The sequence below is a fragment of the Polyergus mexicanus genome, unplaced genomic scaffold (genome assembly GCF_030449975.1).
Source record: "Polyergus mexicanus isolate NDT 795.1 unplaced genomic scaffold, iyPolMexi1.0 SCAF_25, whole genome shotgun sequence".
Classification (NCBI taxonomy): Eukaryota; Metazoa; Arthropoda; class Insecta; order Hymenoptera; family Formicidae; genus Polyergus; species Polyergus mexicanus.
Window position 1 is genome coordinate 3,886,900 of NW_027223345.1, and position 22,065 is coordinate 3,908,964.

Here is a 22,065-nt window from a genome sequence, read left to right on the forward strand (position 1 = left end):
TAACGAATGACGAAGAGCATCGATTAACCTTGCGATTGACAATAGTTTTCCCGATAGCGCGCCGTTGAATTATCGTCTCGGGATTAATTTTTCCCTTTCTGATCCGCGCACGGAGAGCGTGTCGTGGATTTATTTTTTTTTTCCCCCTTGCTTGAACGCCGCTTAACGAGAGAATCGAGGTAGCAACGGCAGGAGGGGGGGGGGGGAGGGGGAGGGGGATTCACATTTAATGGAACGTAACGTCGGGTATTCTGAATCAACCGGTCGAAAATGTACGACTCAGAGATTAATGAGAGTATTTCATTCGGTAAATCGATAAATTGTGTAAATACATGTATCGTAAATACCGATAGATATAGAGAGGGAGAGAGTGAAGGAAAAGAGAGACAGACAGAGAGCGAGCAAAAATTGTTCATGTATAAGGTTATATATAAAAATTTTGATTATCATTTCTCTCCTATTCTTTTCTTCATCCCACGTTCGCCAATTCTTTGTTACGGTTTGAATAGCCATCCATCGATTTGAATTTTTAATTAATACAATATCTATATATATATATATATATATATATTTACAAAATTATACGAAATAAAAAAAATGTATTTTGAATACTTGAAAGTAATAATTATTTATAATTTATTTGATTATATTTGATATATTCACGCACGTGGAATTATGATGAAAGAATTTGAAGGGTGGGTTATTCACGCTTCGTGATAAAAATATTTACATATTTATATATAGACGTGATACACACGTCGATATACACGTTATAAATGTACGACTATACAACGATAATGCTATTTTATATCTGGCAATATTGTACAAATACATTTTTCACGTATGCATATCATTTTGCTGTCATTTTATTATGTTTATTCATGATGCACCATACGCATCAAGGCTTATAGGACCGTCTAGCAGGTGATCTCTATTTATGCATCTACTTTAATATCAATTTATGTGCCGTTACTCTCGTATTCCATATAATTATGAAATTTATGTTCTTTTTAAGATACTTTACGTATGCATGTAATTCACACACACAACTATTTGCGCGTGTATTAAATTATAAAATATATTGTGCTTCTTGTTATTTTATTAGATATTTGTTTTTATGCGTAATAACTGTTTAGTACGATTGAAATATAAGCATGGATAGTATGGTATTTTAGCGTATCTACTATATAGATTATTTGTTGCTTAATATATTAATAAAAAAAATGGTAAAAAGAAGGTATCATTTATAATATATATAAATTTCTATCATAACATTAGAATTGAAAATATTAGAAATTGAAAGAATTTTGTGGATATTTTTTATTTAAATGCATAAATAATACAATAATAAATGTTTTGCATACACGCAACAATAAAAGTTTTTTATCGATCGATTTATTTTATCAAAACTGATACTGGATTGTTATAAAGATGTACAATAGATGGCGATGGCATGCCATTTGGATTAGAGACCCTTTAATAAGAGACTGGCCATAAGAGTGTGTCGTCCATGTTTCGTTAAAATTCTGCGAGTGACAAAGAAATATCATAGAAGGTTATCTCACTCCTTCCGCTTACACAAACGTCTGACACGTGTTTGTTTATATACGTGTCTTTCAATTCATGTCGATGTAAAATGACACGTGTTGTGTGTTAGAATTTCATAAAAATGAGTGGATGCTTAGCAGAATTTTGCAACAATTCATCATCGAAAGGTTATATACATATAATGAAAATATTTCTCAGAAATCCTCAACGATGATCTCATGGGTCAAAAATGTTGGCCGTAAAAATTGGACACCTATAAAGAATTTGTATCTTTGTGAGGTTAAGTAACATGTTTCTAATAAAATTAATCAAAAATGTATTATTAATTTAATTAAAAATGATGTTATGAATCTTGTCTTTTATCTTTTATTTCTATTGAAACTTATTAGTGTCTTATTACTTCTTTAATATTACCTCTTTTTTTATAAAATTAAGAGAAAACATTAAATATATCAAAAATTGTTTAATATAAATTATTTAGATTAATATAAAAATTAGTTTTTAGTATTTCTATAATATTTATCATTTAATATTATTTATATTTAAAATAAATAGAGTAATTGAAATTTGAATATGAACGGGAGTTGACGAAAAATGCCGGATCAATCAAAAGTGGCCCTATTATAGCCAGTCTCTTATTAAAGAATCTCTAATTTGGATTGCTCGACGAATCTGTAAAGGATTTTTCATATAATCGAACGTACGTACAAACATCAATACTTTTGAGGTGAATATTTGAAATAATTATTAAAAAAATAATAAATTGTTTGTTTAAAATATAAAAAAAAAAGACAGCGATAATAAGCCCCATAATATTTTGTATTACTATTTGTTGAAAAAAATAGATGCTGCTGTTTTTATTAAACACTGTCTTGTTATCTTTGCGTTAATATGAGCAGTGAAAATGAAAATGAGATATTATTAATCACACTTGAAGCAAATATCTCAAATATTTGTGACACAATACTCGTGATAATCTTTCTACGAATATATCGTCTGTATAAGTCTCATCATCTATTTTTCGAGTCTTATATTCTCGCGAAATTATGTGAGAATGAGCTTTGGCAAAGCTCCAATGTGCCGTAGAATGTGCGGGGACAACGAACTTTAGCCAGCGTGAGACTTTGGACAAAATTCTTCTTGTTTCTCAACGGAAACTTTTTAGCCGCGAACTTGATATAGACATTTTCTTTGGCAGTAATATCAAAGTTTCATACATGCCATCTATTCTACGAAGCAATAATTATGGACTGTAATATAGAATAGAATTTATATAATATAGAAGAAAAGCGCGCGCGCGCGTGTGTGTGTGTGTGTGTGAGTGTGTGTGTGTATTCTATTAAAAATCAGACTCGAACTATATCCAGGATATTCGATCGAAATGTTTCACAACATATATATATTTTGTTTAATGTATTTTTTTAATCGTAAATGGATATAAATTCATTTATCATTTATTATAGGATAAAGAAATGTTATTAAAATATAATTGCAGAAATAATGTTACGTTATAATAAGCTACATACATTATACATGAGATACAGAAGCGAAAAATAAAAATATAGAGAAAGACAAAAGAGAAAAATATTATACATATTTTACCGTTCGATATAAAAGAGAGCTTTTAGATATTTAATTATTATCATGATATTATTATTATTATGATATACACTTTATATGCATAATTTTTCTGCAATTTATGCATTCTTTTTATGCAATTTTTTCTGATTTTTTTTGCTCCATTACACATTTTTATCAATCTTAATATATGGATAATTGAGTATTATCATATTATAATTAACGCGATCATTATCGCATCGCGTTGGCTAGATTAAAAACTGTATGTACTACGGACTGCGAAACACAGTTTACTGCCAAGTGTAATAATTAAAAATTACAACTGTAGTGGTAAAAAGTAAAAGGAATTTCTAAACCGATTCTAGGCAACCATAAGTTTTAATTATTATTCGGCAACGATCACGCATAAGCTGCAACCGCGACGCTTGCGCTCGTATTCGTACGCTTAATTAATTAAACAATGTAATTACAGGAACGCGAGAACGCTGGCGGGACACACAACCGACCATTTTTAATTAATTTACGGCCAGGTACGATTACGAGCTTCTCGCTAAGGCCCCCCCCTTACGTGCGTCGCTTACGACAACGACATCACCGTAGCATTTATCCGCGCAATATTATGCGAACACTTCCAGCCAAATACTCGTCGTAAGAGAGAGGTAATTACGATTCCTATTACGCTAAAGCCAATACCGGTAACGCTCGACCCTCCTCTATTCGACTTTCTCTACCCCTCGCTATCTCATCCGCAGTCGCTCGTGTAATCCGCGAAATAATCCTAAGAGAGACCCGCCCGGTCCGATGCAATTTCGCGCGAATATGAATAAGAATCACGACTCACGCGTGACTCGAGGCTTTCTCCATGCGGCGAAGTTAGGGCGCTGCCGGGCGGAGCAGGCAGGCAGGTAGGGTTGGCATCGAGAAGAACCATGGTGGCGGCTTGTGGGGTGGCGGCAGCAACGGCGGCGGTGGCGGTAACAGTGATATGGTAGTGGAAATGGTGACGATGGTGGTGGTGAGTGACCGACTGCGCAGACCCCAAAGTCTCGCAGCCGCGAGTACGTAGTCAAACGCCGGCTCAGTAAGGACTGTGGTCCCCGTTTGTAGTGCAGTTCGAAATCTCCGGGAGCGACCGCGGTTCTTTCGTTTTTCCTCTCTTTCTCCTCTCTTTCTCTCTCTCCCTTCCTCTCCCTTCTTCTCCCTTTCTCTACAAGCTCCCTCCCATATATTCTCTCTCTCTCTCTCTCTCTCTCTCTCTCTCTGTCTTTTCTCTCCTCACCTATCATCTATCATCGTCTATCTTCTCTCCTACCTATTCCTATAAGCATTCCCTTTGCTCACAAAAGCGCTTCCTTAACTTTTTTACCCGCGGTTCGTCCGTCAAGCGATCATCACGGGCGAAGAGCTATTCGGGATCGGTGATCGATCTACGATTAATGGATACGAGCGAAATATATTGGACAAGCCCCGGCAATCCATGGTGTCTTCAGAGTCACGTGGATCGGCAATCCGGTGATTCTAGAGAATCTCATTAATTCGATTGGAGCCGAGCTCGCGCTATGAGTCGTGCGTGTTTCGTCTGATCGTATCTGGGATATCTGTCACTGGACAAGTCCATCGGTCGACTACGCGGACTACGGGGATCACGGGGTGAATCTGACGAGTGCGTGAGCAAAAATTCGCTCGGGTGTATCGGGTCGATGTGCACGAGTCCGAGGAAACTCACTGACAGTTTACGTCGCTCGGTGTAAGTATCCACCCACTCGCCCTCACACTTCTTCCCCCTAAACTCACCCCTAAAATGCGATACGATACGTCGACCATGAGTCACACGCGTATTCGTGCGATAAGTCAGCTGGAAGTTCGATGCTTGCCGAAGCGACATTCTTGGTTCACGGATTTTCTCGGGTCAGCTGTTTACCGGTTATACTCCGCTCCATACACACACACACACACACACATACACACACATATATATATATATATTATATACACCGTTTTACGATATCGCATCCGGTAGACTGATTAAATATGCATTTTCCTTGGCGCGCGTTGCCCTTAAAATAGGGCTTCATCGACTCGCGTTAAATTGCCCCGTGTTTACACGATGCTTTTATAGACTTGCGTTGCGTTGATTTACGGAGGAAAGCTTACCTAGTTACACAAGTTTACGAAAGATACAATAAAATAAATCTTTCATTAAACGTTCAGCCGGTAGAAGTTGCAAGTGAATGGCCTTTAAGGTCATTATGTGCTCTTATTCTTGAAAGGCCGTTTAGCTTGTTTTTTTTTTTAAAGAATCTTTTCATTAAGTTTTTCTGCGACTTCTTTATCCTTGTACTTCTGATTCAGAAAGATTGAATTGAATTAAAAATATTGAGTCGCAAGATTTATTTGCGAATTATTGCTAATCGTATATTTTTATTAATTTAGAATATTTCATTTTCAATCAGTATTTATTATTACATAATATTATTTGCGTGTTATATATCATAATACATACTTCTAGAATAAAACATACTTCTTAGTTATTGTTTATCTTATTAAAAAATTTTTATATTAAATAATACGATAAATCATATAAGTCACACACATTATATTAATCCTATTACGAAAAGAGATAGTCCTGTATATATGTATGATTAATTCATATAATATTATATAACATTAAAATTATAGAATAATAAGATATTTTAATCCATAATTTGATTTTAAAATAATATAAATAAACAGATAATATTATCATGTAATAACAAATACTATATGTATATATGTGTATGTGGGGGTTGTAGGAAATATTAAATATTATAAATACTTAAGTTCACTGTTGAAAGGAGGAGAGAAAATACTTTTGTCAAACGAGATACGAAAGCTGATCCGTAAAAGTCGATAACGAGAATGTAATTGAGAATAATTTTTTTTTTTTCCGAGAATTGTTAAACAAATTAAATCATCCATGTCTTCCCTAGTAAATATATTACGGTACTTTTTCCTCGCCCCTGGCGTTGGTCTTCATAATTAATTCCCCGATACTCCTAATCCCAATGAGTTCGAGCCGTCGTCGAACGAGTACGTAATGAAATGCACCCTTCTCATTCCATCGGATGCTGTTATTTTTCTGTGGGGAAGTGTTCTGAAATATTCTTGAAGCTTAATAACGTCGGCTTATATCGTGGAGCAGGTATTAAATGAGCGTTAGCGCGTACGTTTCTCCCAACGGTATTAAATTTTGACGCAGTTCCTTCGGGAGTTACTTTTTCTTTTCCAGCGGCTGTTTAACGACTCCATTTACAAATGGAAAAATACGGCGGTTAATTACTTATGTGCATAAAATTTTTGGTTTTATCCAATTCCATCGGAATTTTTATTTCGTTAAAAGGTCTTTCTTTTTCTTTCGACGTTTGTAACATAATACGTACGTTATTGAAAAGAAACTTGGAACGAATCGAAATTTATAACGAATGATTTGTGATGATCATAAAAATATAACGTTGTTGCATGATTTGTGATCTATATTCGAGGATTTAATATATTACAAATTATATACTGTATATATTATAAGTATATATGTGATGAATAAAATAATATGTATGTAATAATTTTTCGAATCTTCAAATATTATCAAAGTGTACATATAAACGTTATACGAAGATCATTCATTTATTTAAAGATATATCAAATTAAAATTGATAGAGGAGAACAAAGAGAAAGAGAGAGAGAGAGAGAGAGAACGAAGTTAATTTATTCTTTTCAGTTTTATTAGTACGAAAACGAATTTGTTTATTAAACTAGAATAGTATAAATCGAATATAAAAAGCATCCTGACACGCGAGCTGATTTTATTTTGAATATTTTCTCTTAATATCAGGAGCAACGTGTACTCGCGTACCGTACGCAATAATCTATCAAAAATCAATTTAAAGGTTTTGAATCGCATTCCCGGGGATACGAAACTTTTTATCGGTTATAACAGTCGCCGTACCGTGATTAATCGACCCGTCCGTAACTATTAAATGGGATGCGGATAATTAATCGTCGTGTTTCACCACAACACCTGCTTGGGCTATAGCGTGGGAACATCTGAACCGTGTTAGACGCGCAGCCTCACAAAAACGGCGAGCATGCCGATCGAAATCGTGTGTGCGCGCTTCCTAGGACCGCGAGTCATTAAGTAAACTGTAAATCTTGCTTACTCGCTATACGCGAGGGCTTATGTCACAATCCAATCGTAAATTCTGATATGCAGGAAAGATATTAAACCTTTACGCACGTACATTCTCTCCCTCTTGTACATTTCCCCTGCTATCCGTTTCAAGCTTTTCCAGCGTACAGTAAACGCGCGAGAGAGCCACTCTCCAATAATAAAGCGGTCCATAAAGCTTACGCGGCGTGAATGACGCGGGAATTATAGATATTTACATCGTCTCGCCGTAGAAGAGCGCTCGGTGCCGTGCTTTCCGTACAACATGTTCGTCAATCTATTCGTGTGTCACGCCTACGCGAGTGTCTCCAAGAGAAAAAAAAAAAAGAGAGAGAGAGAGAGAGAGAGTCTCGGTAGTAAACGAAGCCGTAAAAAGCTCGACGTGGAAACTACGCGCATGTATTATATTATACAATCGACATCGCCGTCAGACACGCTGGGATGCGCTGTCAGAAATTTTAATAAGCCACGAAACGATCGGATAGAGATCCATGGCACCGGCCCTGCAACAGCAGCAGCAGCAGCAGCCTGTCGTCCTCCCGCTCGTCCTCCAGTCAACTTCTAGCAGTAAATCAGGACACACCTGGCGCCCCTGCTGCACACGCCAGGTCCGTGCATACTCGTCGGATTACTTTTCTCTCCGAGGTTGAAGAAAAGCGTATTCTACGGAGCGGTCGAATTAAGCGCGCGCGGAGGAAAAGGCGAAAGCTATAAATATAAGGCGAGATAGAAGAAGGAGGAATAGGGTAGACGGAGGTGGAGAGACACTCGGTCCTCTCGGCACAATGCGTGCCGAGCACCAATCCTATTTTCAGAGATACCCATCTCCCACCGTTTTGGCAGCAGAGAAAGAAGCGGGGAGGTAGCCGGCTAACCGCTTTATCCCTACATCGAATCTTTCCTTCGAGGTGGCTGCAGCTGTTTCATCGCCTCTTTAAAATCCGTCCTTCCTCGCCAACGCGGCCCTCTGTGTGTGTCGATTTTCTATCCGGGAAAAAAAAAAAAAAAAAAATTAGACATGCAAAAACCCCCCTCCCCCGGTTCCGGCAAAGAGCGCGCGGAATTGCGAGGGAAATTCGCCCGATGTGCGTTTTCCATTTCCGCTAGTAGCGTGCCTATGACGACTTATCGAACTTGTATTACTTTTCATGCATATTATTCGCACGCTCGAAGAGTGTCTCGATAGCGTAAAGCGGGGGAGGGGGTGATATTTTATTATAACGCGCCGATCGTTGAGAAACTATATAAAGGAATAGAGTTTCTGCGAGTTTCGCGTTTATACATATCCTTGTAATCTATATTACAAAAGAGAAATAATAAATTTTCAGCTATTGCGCTACGAGATAACTTTATCAACCAGTAAGGGGGGGGCTATACTATAACTCCGAAAGTAACAAATATTTTGTTTGAAAAAAAATTCAGGATATACTTGAGATGTTACTTAATAAACGTGCAAAGTTTAGAATTAATATGTTTTATATTTTTCTTTAAAAAAAATTCTCAAAAATCGTCTCACTTTCAGAATGTTAAACTAGGAAGATCCCTTAATAAGTTATTAAGCTTCATACAGCTTTATACTTTATTTATCCTCAAATATTCGTCGTGAAATATTTATTCGTTCTCCTTATACTGACGATTAATCTTGGAAGTAATTATTATTCCAGTGTTGATGTGAAATGAGATTTGAGAATGAAGATTAAGGGGTGTCCTTTGGGTGGGCTAACTCATTTAGTCGAAGGAGGGACGGCGATGGACAGCGTCGCTTAGATGTCATCCAAAATACATTCGGATTTGCGGAGCGTCAGAGATAATAGTGGTAATAATTGGTAATGTGGTTTCTAGGCTAAATTAGATTTAATCTCGGTACGTAAGCTCATCTTTCATTCGTTATCTCTATTTTTGTGCAAGAGAAACGAATGAGAGATCAGTCCTCAATATCGATAAATCAGCAATATTATTGCGCGTTACGTTCTGCGCCTTTACAGAACACGACAGATTCTTCGCTAACCACTTATCTGGTTACGAAGTAGTTTGTCCGCGGACGCCCGTGCACACTTAGCCGACGAAACGGGGTGATTTATAGCGAAACTTGCCGTATAAAACCTACACATACGTTTAAACGCTATGGTGGCTCGAGGCGCACCGTTACTTCCCGCAGCTACATACATATCCCCCTTGCGGCTTAAGTTTTGCGGAGTCGAGAGGAAAGAAGAGATCGGGGTGGTAGAGGAGGGAGAGAGGATGGAAGAGGGATAGAGAGAGAGAGAGAGAGAGAGAGAGAGAGAGAGAGAGAAAAGCTGTCTCTTCTCTCTTGTGAACTTGTACCATGCACTTCAGTTTTATGCGCGGCGCTCTGTGAAAGGCGGATGTCGTGTTTACTCTTGTAGCTGGCATTGTTTGCCGATCGCCTTTGTTTACGGCTCCCTTTAGGTGGTAGATCGCGATTCAGGAAGCCCACTCGAGGAGGATTTCTTTTGTCTCGATCCATCCGTCGTAATAATTGAGTGAAACCACAACAATTGAATGGCGGCGTGCACACTTCGTCGATGGGGTCAATATGATTACTTACAACGGCAAACATGAACCCAGCGAAGAAACGAAGAAATTGCGGCGGTCTGCTCAGATAACATTGTTCAACGCTAAATTTGCCTTAAGCTCTATCAAGTCATCATTTTTGGTAGATTTCTTTAGCGCGCTTTACGAATTTGGCCGTAAAAATAGCGTATCACGTCAAATTCTTTGAGAAAACTTCAGTCAAAGTTGATAAAAGTAGACTTTTACGTGAATTATATCTTTCGATGGGGACGTGCTCCAGAAGGCAGCGACAGCTGAAAATGAAGCTCAAGACTTATACTTTGTGATAAAAATGCCAAAAGTTCCAGGCAAACAAAGTTTTCCTGGAAAAAGGTGGTCGAAACATAAGAAACATCTATCGCAGTGTCTCCCCGTCATACGTCTCTTCAATTGTCAGTTGCTAAATTTTTTTCAAAAATCATTCTAATTATGAAAATCGACATGTATACATCTGCCCGGTCATTCATCACGAATCACGTGTTAAAATTTCAAAGTTAAAAATGGCGGATCAAATTTTTGAAAAATTCCTAAAGTCTCCATCCACAGATATAACTCTCGCAAAAATATCAAAAACGCCTATTTTAGTAACTTTCTGATATTTCTCAAAAATTTGACGCGATACGCCATTTTTACAGTGAGATTCGTAATCAGCATTAAAAAATCTACCAGAAGTGATAATTGATAAATCTTAAGGCAAAAAAAAATCTTATTTTGTCGACCAGTGTAATCAATAATATCTCTGCTGTTATCTAATTGGTACGCATATATATATATATATATATATATATATATATATATATTAGGTGTACAACTTTGCTTCCGTCGTTTTTTTCCCGAAATTCGAGACTTTATTGTAAAAAACTGGTTATACATTTATGATTCAAAGTATTGTCCACTCCCAATGATCGTGCCAATTCTTTTTGACTTTGACTCGAGTCTTCATTAAGTAATGCCTCCAATTCTGCATCTTCGAAAACCTTCTCTCTTCCACCGCTATGCCGGTCTTCGACGTGAAAATCACCGTTCTTGAAGCGTTGAAACCACTCACGACACGTTCTTTCGCTAATAGCGGCTTCACCATAAGTATTTGAGAGCATTCGATGAGCCTCAGCCGCAGATTTCTTCATATTGAAGCAGAAAATTAAAACCTCCCGCAAATGACGAGAATTTGGCTCGTAAACTGACATTTTCAATCGAGAATAACTTTATGACGCAGACACAAATCGACTAATGTTTCTATAGGGTTATGTTGACAGATGCCCAAGTTTATTGCATGACATCTATGATCTATTTATGTCGACCACTACTTACCGCTAAAGCCATCTATAGGAAAACGGCGGAAGCAAAGTTGTACACCTAATATATATATATATATACACAATAACTTTGACACTTTCTCGACATCCGTTCGGCAAACGCGAACGTACGATAATGAAAAGATCATTCACGGGGAAGGGAGACCGTGAGAAGCCGCAGCCTGAGGCGCGGAAAATAATCGTTGCGGATTATCGTGGCCGCGAGCTGCCGGCTCAAGGTGCGCCGTCATTTGAGCCATCGAATCTTCCCTTTCACGTATCGTCCATTGTGAGAAGGAGGAAGCTCGCGTTGAATGGAAGGGAACCGCATTTTCGACAAACAGGAAAGCGGACAGGAAGCGAGAAAGAAATGGGCTAATTGCCTGGATTTGATCGATCGTATTACTAGGGCGGGATTATGTAATTGGACGATGTTAACCTGCGCGTTTTCATCGTATGGAGGAACGAAGGTGTGATATTTATGACGGTAGCTAGCGCGATGCCGAGATTATTTATTTTGGCGAGTATATCCGCCTCGATACGCAATTGTAATTGCATCTGGGACGTCTCCTTGTCAGGTAACGTCATAATCCTGTATGGAAAAGCTGTAAGCACGAGTGTAGGTCGTTACTCTCTGGAAAATCGGAAACGTGGCAGAGAAAGGACAGGAAGGGAAGTGGCTGGCCGTCGTACTGGAACGAGCTACTAAACAAGCTTAATATTGTTACTCCGACTACGTCACTATGCTGTTCATTTCGAAGCTAGGCGTAGTTATTATCTTGACTGTTAAATATGGTTGTACCAGAAACGTGAATAAATTAACGTACATATATTGTATATATGCGAGATAAACGCGCATACTCGACAAACATTTTATTCTGAAAGAGGAGAAAAATGAATCATTGAAAAACACTGTATTTTCTAGCCTCCACGTTACAAGAAGTTATATAATATCTGAATTATTACAATAAAATTTTTTAAATTACACAAAAATGAATGGGACAGAGAAGAGAGAGATATAGATAATAATTGTCGTTAAAATTTTTTTTGGGGGGGGGGGAGGATATGCAAAATAGAGCGAATTCTCAACTACTTTTGCAACTGAAATAAATGACGATTCTAGATGAGGAGACAGATGGAGGAAATAACCGATAGTTATCGCTGTAGAACAGCACAGATGGGATATTTTAATATAATGTCTGACCGACATTTCTGTGCGGTATCGAGATGCGAGGATACGCATCCCGGGCCTTGACGTACCTAATATGCGTTGATATACATATGTCACGCATATCGTAAATTAGAACTATCACGTTACATATGGAACTCCCATCTATAAATTTTGCGATTGATTTGACATGTCGATATCTCTTTAATATGATTCTGCTCGACACAATAATGTTTATTATCCGTTTTATTTAGATATACAAGGGAGACGTCCAGAAATCACTTTCCTCTCAATGGTACATTATCAGATCAATCTTTTGCAATTCATTTCTCTTTTATTAGCTGAAAATTGATAAGAGATGTCGATTGAATATTTTAGTCATTATTCAGTATTTCAAATATCAGACACGCAAATATTTAGATAACACAAATTCATCGATTTAAAATCATATTATTATTTTAAAATTTTATTATGCATTTTACACAGATCTTCAATATTTTTTTATGCTTAATTATTTCAAGAAATTTGATCTTGACTAAAAAATAAGAATTAAGATCGTTCCTTAATTTACAAGGGAAAAAAACAAAATCTATTTTAAATTCTCTAAAGAAACTTGAAATAATTAGAAAAATGTTATGTAACATTATATAAATTCTATATTCTATTTTATATAAATTCTAAAAAGTGAATAGAATTTTAAACAAAAATATTTTTTAGTATAATTTGCCGGATATCTAATTATATAATTTTTCAGAAATAAAAATAGATTTCTGCATCACTTTAAATCGGCTTGATCGATTGCATTATCGAAAAATTAAGTTTCCATGATATTTTTTAAGAGCTAATATGTTATAGTGATGATTCGACGATAAGAGATCTCTTCGCCAGTTCAAATGTAAGAGATATGCAATATCTGACGTCGCACGGTTAAAAAAATGTGCCTGTAGATGAGAGTGCGGTCTAGTTATTTTCACATCTCCGTTGCATGCGAAAACGCGTGGATATGAAATTCATAGAGGTACTGCGTTGACAGCATCGAGAGAGAGAGAGAGAGATTTAAACGATTAATTCTTTCTACCGACCGTAATTCGCTCAAAGCTGTGCGCATCGAACGAATCGCTCGCGGATCAGGACAACGTCTATATATGCATATGTGTTTGTGTGTGTGTATGTGAATTATACACGTCCGTAGAATTTCATTCGTGATTTATCGGCAGACGATTTTTATGAAGCACGGAGGGATTTTATGAGAAACGCGGTCGCTGAAAGCGAGGAATGCTGAAATAAGACGACCACGTCGATGGTCGCGACTACATATTCGTTCGCGGATACGATTGAGAGAAGCTGTGCATTTGCGAATGTATACGTACATGCTACCCGAGTCTGAGAGTATTTCAATATCTTCGATGGTAGAATCGAACGACGCGAGACGTTATATTGCCAGGGCGATTTTCGCGGCGCCGGCGCCGTTAAGCTTGGCTCCTTTAAATTTGGAACAATCACGAAACGATCCGACCAAGGGAAGCCTCGTTTAACGCGCCGTGCAATTTAACCGGCGTCTGCTTTTCTTTTACGATGGGATAGTAATAACTAACGGACCGAGCATTCCACCGGTGCATTTTCCGGTGCACGTAATGTTTATTAAAAAAAAAAAATAATAATAAAAGAAAAAGGACCAAGAATGGAAGGGGTGTAACTGATGAACTGTAAGCGCGATGAAAGCGGCGCTCACAGATAAAGTGGATAATGTCGAGATCTAACGATCTCAATGGCGCAGACGCAATATCAAGAGATACGCGCGCGCCCCGCAATCCTAATGACACTGTTTCCGAGAGTAGTCCCCCGATGTATCTGTATCTCGAGCCCGCATCTCTCCCCCAAAAACGGAAACCCGCGCGAGCGATCTGCGATGCGTACGATTTAACTTTAGAAATCCGAATCTTTTCTGAGTGCGGCGGAAACGTCGCCGCGGGTGAGATGACAAAAAGGAAGAAAGAAGAAGAAAAGAACGAAAGAAAGTGAGAGAGAGAGAGAGACAGAGAGACAGAGAGACAGAGAAACGATGCGACCTCGAAGTGTTCGTTTACATATGATCGAGACGGAAGTACTACGGGGCGGACAGACGCAGTACGGGGAGAGGGGGGAGGGGGGAGGGGGGCTGGATGTCTTTAATATCTTTAATCCACACCCTTGCGCTCGCGCGCGCCCGCGAGAACGCCGAGCGGAGGTGTGCGTGTCCCCCTAAGCCTTCGTCGTGCTACGACGAAGGGTAGCCTCTGTGTGTTTGAGCTACGCAGGCGCGGTTTATCGACTACCGTATATATATATAGGAGTAGCGGGAGAAGCGTTTCGTTTCGTTTCGTTTCGCAGTAGCCCGAACAATTTCTCCGCTACCAGAGACTCTCACCCTCCCTCTCTCTTTCTCTCTTCCTCTTTCTTCTCTACGCCCTCTTTCTCTTTCTCTCATTTTCTCCGTCTCTCTCTCCCTCCCTCTCTCTCTCTCTCTCTCTCTTTGTTCGTCGTTCATCTCGACTCCGGATATTTGTCCGGATTGCAATTGCAGAGGGCTTTTTCCCACTCGCTTCCCTCGTAGCTTGGTTGTACCCAACCGGGCGAGTTGGTCCTCTTTCTCTCTTTCCCCCTTTCAAACCCCCATTTTCCTTCCTTTCTCCTTTCTACGTCGCCACGACCTCCGCGTAAAGCAATATTTTACTCGAGCGGATACGCGAACTTCAGCCGCGCGCCCCGACAAGACCGGGAGGGTTAAAATCGTTTCGACGTGCTCGATGACCGATCGAGTGCTATCCCTCTCCCTGGAAATACGAACCGGACATTAATAACCACTGCATTAATCCTCTGCGTACTATGGAAGTAACTCCGTTCGAGCCCTTTCGCTCAAGACTCTCCCGCTTGAGCACGCGAGAAACGAATCTTTCCTTCAATTTGCATAATTTTTCGTCGCAAAGGAAAGAGAGAGCGCGATTTCCAAGCGAGGGGGAATTTCTCGATGAACCTGGGTAACATTTTACAGGCGGTTAAACGGTCGTTCTGTCTGTAAATTGTTAAGTTTTGTGACATCCATTCCTGATCGTCAGCTATCGCACATTATCCGATACCGATTGTCCAAACTTACTCCCTTGCGTAAGATCGGTTTGACGTTGATTGCCAGCTGTCTTAAGTGGCCGTTACCGTCTACGGGAAGACTGGTGATCGATCTCTCGATCTTCTCGACGAACCGGATCGGATCGAACATCTGTCCCGAAGTTATATCGGGGTATAAGGTAGACACGCACGATGGCTGAACGAAAATGAATGCCTTCCTGGTATCGTTAAACGGCGTTAAATTAGTAAGCGTCATTTCTTTGAATGAGTTTCGAATATAACAAACGTGCCGAAGATTCCGGTCGTTAAATAACGTAAAAGCCAAGGCATCTTTTTCGTTCCTCTTCGTAGAGGAGAGGAAGAAGAAAGAAGTAGGAAAAGAGGAGGATCCCTTTCGAACAGGTGGTAGGCCAGACGCGGACCAACAGGTAGGAAACCGGGTCTACTGATACGGGTCAAGAAATGCATAAATTAAACAGAAGGAGGAGGAGGAGGGGAGGGGAGGCGTATACGGGTCCAGCCCCTGTTGTTCGCCACATAATTTATGCGCCAGCAACTGCTTCGTGCGCCCCGAGATAGAGGGTCTATTCATTAAGGCAAGGCGAGAGACTCGACTGGGCTAGAGCAAACTTTTGGCTTAACGAATTTTCCGATTTCGCGCATTAATATGCTAATCCAATTAGTCGTTTCGGCCCGGCGACCCGCACGTGTGGTGCCGCCAAGTTTTTAACCCCGAAGAATTAATTGAATTAGCATTCCAATGCAGCGATTCGTGCGATTCGTTTAGAGCGTAGCTTAGTTTAATTCCGGGATACCAACCAACCTCGCGCGTAGAACGTCGACGATATTAATGTTTGATCTGCTACTGTACCCGCGGGGACGCTTTTAATTACCATTCTCGAATATTTACAACGCCAGATAACTCTTATACCGCTGTTGTCTTCGGTGCAGCAGTGTCGCCCCGCTCGGTGCAAAACGTAATTAATTAAACGCACGCCCGCAGCGTCTTCGGTTTTTTTTTTATTTTGGGACGCAGCGGGAGAAATGCTGCATTTAAAAATTTCTTCACGGATCTTCCGATAAACGTGTGACCTAGTTCACCTAATTTGTCAAGAGTTTAATTTACCATATCATATAAACTTAATAATAAACAGATAAAAATTATTAATTTTTTTACATACAATTTTAAAAGTTATTTCCTGAAGAGATAATGCTCCTTTTTTTTGCGATAACTACATTCGACAAGAAAATATTATCCCATCTTATCTCACGTACGCTACATGATTTGCCAATTGCATTATCGTAGAATTGCGTTATCTTTGCAGCGTGACACATATTAGAGAGCGATATAGTGTATAAATCGTAAAATTATAGTTCGCGCGTGGTTCGTGCTTCTCGCTAGAGGGAGACTCGTAAGTTGGAGTGTTCACTCGGTGGTTAGCCAAGTTTGATATGACTTTGGCTCGTCTTCAATTCGCAGTTTTTGAGCTTGAAGCGAGACGAGTGGTTTTGGGGAGCCGAAAGACGATTCGGTAAATTCAACGACACGGCCTGTTATACGTTATCCGAGACTTTCTTTGCTTTATGCCCCATAGAATCGGGCAAACGGCGTAGATTCTATTATAGACAAGAAGCCATCGGCGGCCTAGCTGCCACGCTCGATGCCATTTCCACATGTATTATGCATGTCCGGGCAAATTTCGTCGTCTGTCGCGACGAGGGGAAGCATCGTCTTATTTATTATTTACGTTCCCTTTAGCCGATAAACGGGGCAATCTAACTCGGCTATCTCGAGAATCCCGACGCTTCCTTTCGACGATCTAGAATTAAACTATGTGCTTTAGTTTATATTAATTTTTCAGCCGGGAATTATTTCCAGAGCATAATTTATCGGACGAGAAATGTATATCGCATAATGTATATCGTAATGTAACGTTTTTAATTACGTACACATACGCCGATCGTATAATATAAGCTTGTAAACACGTAGACATATTGTGTAAATTATGTGCGATGTATTATTTATGAATTCTTTGTGCGAAAATATCACATATAAATTACAGCGTAATGAAATATCAATGATAATAATACGTGCGCTGCGAAATTATATCTGGATATAATAAACTATTGTAAACTGTTTGCGCACGCGATGTGAGATTATAATAATTTAAGATAATTAAATTTATTTGTTCAATCTCGGAGTAAATATACATTAATAATCTGAAAGGTTTGCGCAAGGATCTCATCGCATACAGATTTAGTAGCTATAATGTTTTATAGTCCTTAAACAATGATTACAGATCTCTAAATCAGAATCACATCCTTTTTTTTTTTTTTTATTGATACAGTATAGAGCTATTCTTCTCACTGTGTTTCGCAGCAAAGGAATGAACTGACCTAACGTAATTACTTTACTGCTTACAACAAGATTAGCTCACGATGAATATTCTGTAGCGATGGATATTCTGTAGAAACAATTACCTTGATCTTTGATACTGCACTCTAAATATCCCATCGCTGTAGTACATTGCTAATAGAACAGCTTCTTACGGGCACTTAATCATTCGTCGGTGCTTACGCGAAACTTGCGATGCGCAGAACTAGATTATATGTAGTTAGTCCCAGTATAAATGTAAATCCTTAACGAGTTGCCAGAGAGCGAAATATAAAAACTTTCCGCTGACCTAGATACTAAGTTGCGATACTTGGGCTAATTCCCGGGGCTTTGCTCTTATCATCCTGACGGTCGTTAGACAAGCGTTGTTTATCAGAGCGATGTCAGCTTTTACCGCGGGGCAAGATATCCTCCTAGAATTACCCCGCGCAATCAACTTCCTTCCAATCGCGTCTCTCCCTCCTATACACCCTTGCCGATCTCGTTTCACCCTCTTCACAACTTTCTTCCTCACGGCGATATTTCGACAGCCGAAAAACATCCCCATCTCGGCGCGTCCGTTACGAGGTAGAGAAAAAAAGCGGGATTTGAGGGAGGGGGGAGGAGGCGCCCGATTTCCCGGAGAAAATGATGCGCGCCGCCATACGGGATATTACTTGCCGCGGATGTTAACGTCCGCGGTGCCTTTTTTGGGGTTTTTTTTTGTTTTTGTTTTTTTGGCGAACGCGATGGCGCGGCCCTGAGAGGGGAGCAGCGAGGGCGGCGGCTTTGGACATACAGCTGTGTCAGATAGCGGGATGCTGTAAATCTGTGCATTATACATGACAGTGAGATCAGCGCCATTTGTTATTCCCGGGCGGAGCGCAGAAAAAGGGATGTGAAAAATTACTGGCACAGGCAGCACTTACCGAAACGAGGATATTGGGGAATTTCTGGACGTATAGCGGGGAGAACTTGGCAGAGAGATATCTCGCCAGTAGGATCGAAATTATCGTTGGCGCAGAGTGCGTAATATCCCGCTTGATACACGCTTGCGTCTCGTTGATTATGCGTTCTGGCACGGGTCATAACGCAACGATTGCAACGTGTAATGTTTTCAACCTGCCTCTCGGCAAACCGTGTTTTCCCCGTACAAGGTGCTTTTGTATTCCATTACAAGGCTGATTATATGGGGCTATCGCGGTTAATTTGGCGGGCTAATCTAGTATCGATTTTCAATCGCCATGGCCGAACTATGCGTATATTAAACTAGAATTTCAAAGTCGATTACAAACGCGTTACATACATATATTAGGCGTACAACTTTGCTTCCGCCGTTTTCCTATAGATGGCTTTAGCGGTAAGTAGTGGTCGACATAAATAGATCATAGATGTCATGCAATAAACTTGGGCATCTGTCAACATAACCCCATAGAAACATTAGTCGATTTGTGTCTGCGTCATAAAGTTATTCTCGATTGAAAATGTCAGTTTACGAGCCAAATTCTCGTCATTTGCGGGAGGTTTTAATTTTCTCCTTCAATATGAAGAAATCTGCGGCTGAGGCTCATCGAATGCTCTCAAATACTTATGGTGAAGCCGCTATTAGCGAAAGAACGTGTCGTGAGTGGTTTCAACGCTTCAAGAACGGTGATTTTCACGTCGAAGACCGGCATAGCGGTGGAAGAGAGAAGGTTTTCGAAGATGCAGAATTGGAGGCATTACTTAATGAAGACTCGAGTCAAAGTCAAAAAGAATTGGCACGATCATTGGGAGTGACTCAACAAGCAATTTCAAAACGTATAACCAGTTTTTTACAATAAAGCCTCGAATTTCGGAAAAAAACGGCGGAAGCAAAGTTGTACACCTAATATATATATATATATTTTTTTTTTTTAGGAATATTACGCTCAGGCATAAAATAGAGATTATTTGTAAAAGGAATATTCCAAATGTTTGTATATCATTGATTTATCTAAAGATATTCCGCACTTAGTTGCACGAATCAATCATGTCTGCAAAAGGATGAAATAGATTATTTATGGCGTTTATGGTTTCTTTTTTATTTTGAATTGTCCGAAAATATAAATATGTTAATTTTCAAGACGAGAATTGTAACATGATATCTTTACAAGGGATTTACAACGAAATGTTAATGGCTCGAGCATTGTTTATCTTGTCGCTTAGTAAATTTCCCAAGTCTTAATTCTATCGCAATAGACCAAGTACGCTGTGCTTTCACGTGAAATACGAACAGCGACTCGTCGAATTGCTTGTTTTACGGATAAATTTACCAAGGATCTAAGAAATAAACGCGTCGTTGGCAAACGTATCGTTTTCTTGTTCCCTCCAACTTTCTTTGAAGACTCTCTGTAGGATGATTCCATTATATTTCATCGTCTAAGGATATACTACAAGGGAAATATGCTGCTATAAAGTGATATGAAAAAATATTGTTAAAATATAACAAAGTTGATTTATGAGTTTATGAGTTTTTTTTTTTTTTTTTTTAAACAAGATAACACACTGAGATATACCATAAGTGTAGCATTGCAATATTTTTTCGTAATATGATTGACACTCGTCAATTTATAAGTAATGTGTGAAACTTGTCAAGCAAAAATAAATATTATTTTTAATATATTTGTATAACGATTTAAATTATTGACAGGCGTATTTGTATCCCCCAACATTATCCCGAGTTTTATTACTTAAATGATTTGAATTGATACGATCGCTTCTCTTTAATTATTATCACATATATTAAATATATGGTATCTCTTATCGAAAAATTTTTATTACGAAAATTTTTCATATACAAACATATTTTTTATAGACGCAATTTATGTATACTAATTCGCACTAATCAATTTCATTGTATTGACATCAGAAACTTCTTAGGCGTATCGCGAATCGGAAAATCTTAAAAAGTCGTCAGAGGAAACGGCGAAATTTTTCGCGATTTAATTAACCGGGCGCAGTAAATTTAATCGGTCATAGACGCAAAATTAATATCCACTTCTCTTTCGAAGCCAGTTTGTCATTTCTCTTTTTGTCACGAGTAGGTTGATGTTATTTACCTTCCATGGGCATTAAAAAAGTTGACATGCAAACTGCGCCATGTCGTACATATCCCGGGAGGAGATGGCGCGAAATCTGAACACGAATGAATGTGCAGGTGTCCGTAAATAAATTTGCATCGAGCTTGTATAGTAAACCGGTGAACGTAAAAGGTAGTTACGCTTTCGCGAGTTACCCGGCTCACAAAGGTCTTTCAGTTAACGGCGGATTTTTATTTGAAACTGCACACCAGCTCCATAGCGTAGAAATATCGTTTATATAATCACACGCACGTTATATATATCGTATAAAGCGCGAAGGAATGTTTTCATGCTCTTGCGTAAATAAATACGATAGGATGTAATAATTTTAAGTAATTGATTGAAGCTGCGCGGGTGTGAAATCGTATTAATCTTTTAAGATATATATATTTTGCTTTATATTCATGCTCTTTTAAAAATTACATATGTTTAATATGTCAAGCAATTATTATTTCACGTTATCACGTGACCTAATTGATTGTAATGATAATACTACATCAATTTGTTGAAGAATATAATTCTGATAAAGTATTTTGAAATGTAGAATTAACATGCTATTAATATCATTAAACTGTCGGTCATTAAAGAGATTATTGGAAATGAGTGATAAAGTAATTTCTATCGCGCTTCGAGGCGTACAACTTCATAACTATAGATATATAATAGTAAATAAATCACACAATATTCACACGCACAGACAGAATGCAGTTGCAGTGATTGATAAAGAGGATCTTTTGACCACAATTGTATTTTTTACGAGTTACAAATTATTTGACAAACTTTTTAAGTTAATGTTATCTCTTTTGATTATAAAATCATTTTTATTAATACAAAATGTTATATAAAGGCTATCCGTCCATAAATGTCGGAAAAAAATATTTTGTGAATAATTACATACTTTTTCTTAGAAATAATTATATTTTTTTATTACCAATTGATTTGTCTCATTATTCTGTACATAAAAGTATATTACGGTAAGATTATCGAAAATTAAATATTTTACGAAATACTTTATATTTTATATCAAAATATGTCAGATTAAAATATAGAATAACTCGAAAAATATTTAATGAAAAAATACTTTATTATAGTGTTTTGAAAAGGTCTCAAGAAGGGCTATAAGA

At 38.4% G+C, this 22,065-nt stretch overlaps 1 protein-coding gene across 6 annotated transcripts in view; it reads left to right on the forward strand.

Moving 5' to 3' along the window:
• The window catches only part of LOC138943212 (leucine-rich repeat-containing protein 15), a 53,412-nt gene that overhangs the window by 24,583 nt on the left and 6,764 nt on the right, over positions 1 to 22,065 (forward strand). For 3 of the 6 annotated variants that reach the window (XR_011448429.1, XM_070313806.1, XM_070313809.1), the window contains exon 1: positions 4,214 to 4,873. The exons of the other annotated variants lie outside the window; for them this stretch is intronic. The gene's annotated coding sequence lies outside the window, so the exon portion shown is untranslated. Of the gene's footprint in view, positions 1 to 4,213; positions 4,874 to 22,065 lie in introns of those variants that run through there. 6 annotated transcript variants of the gene reach the window in all.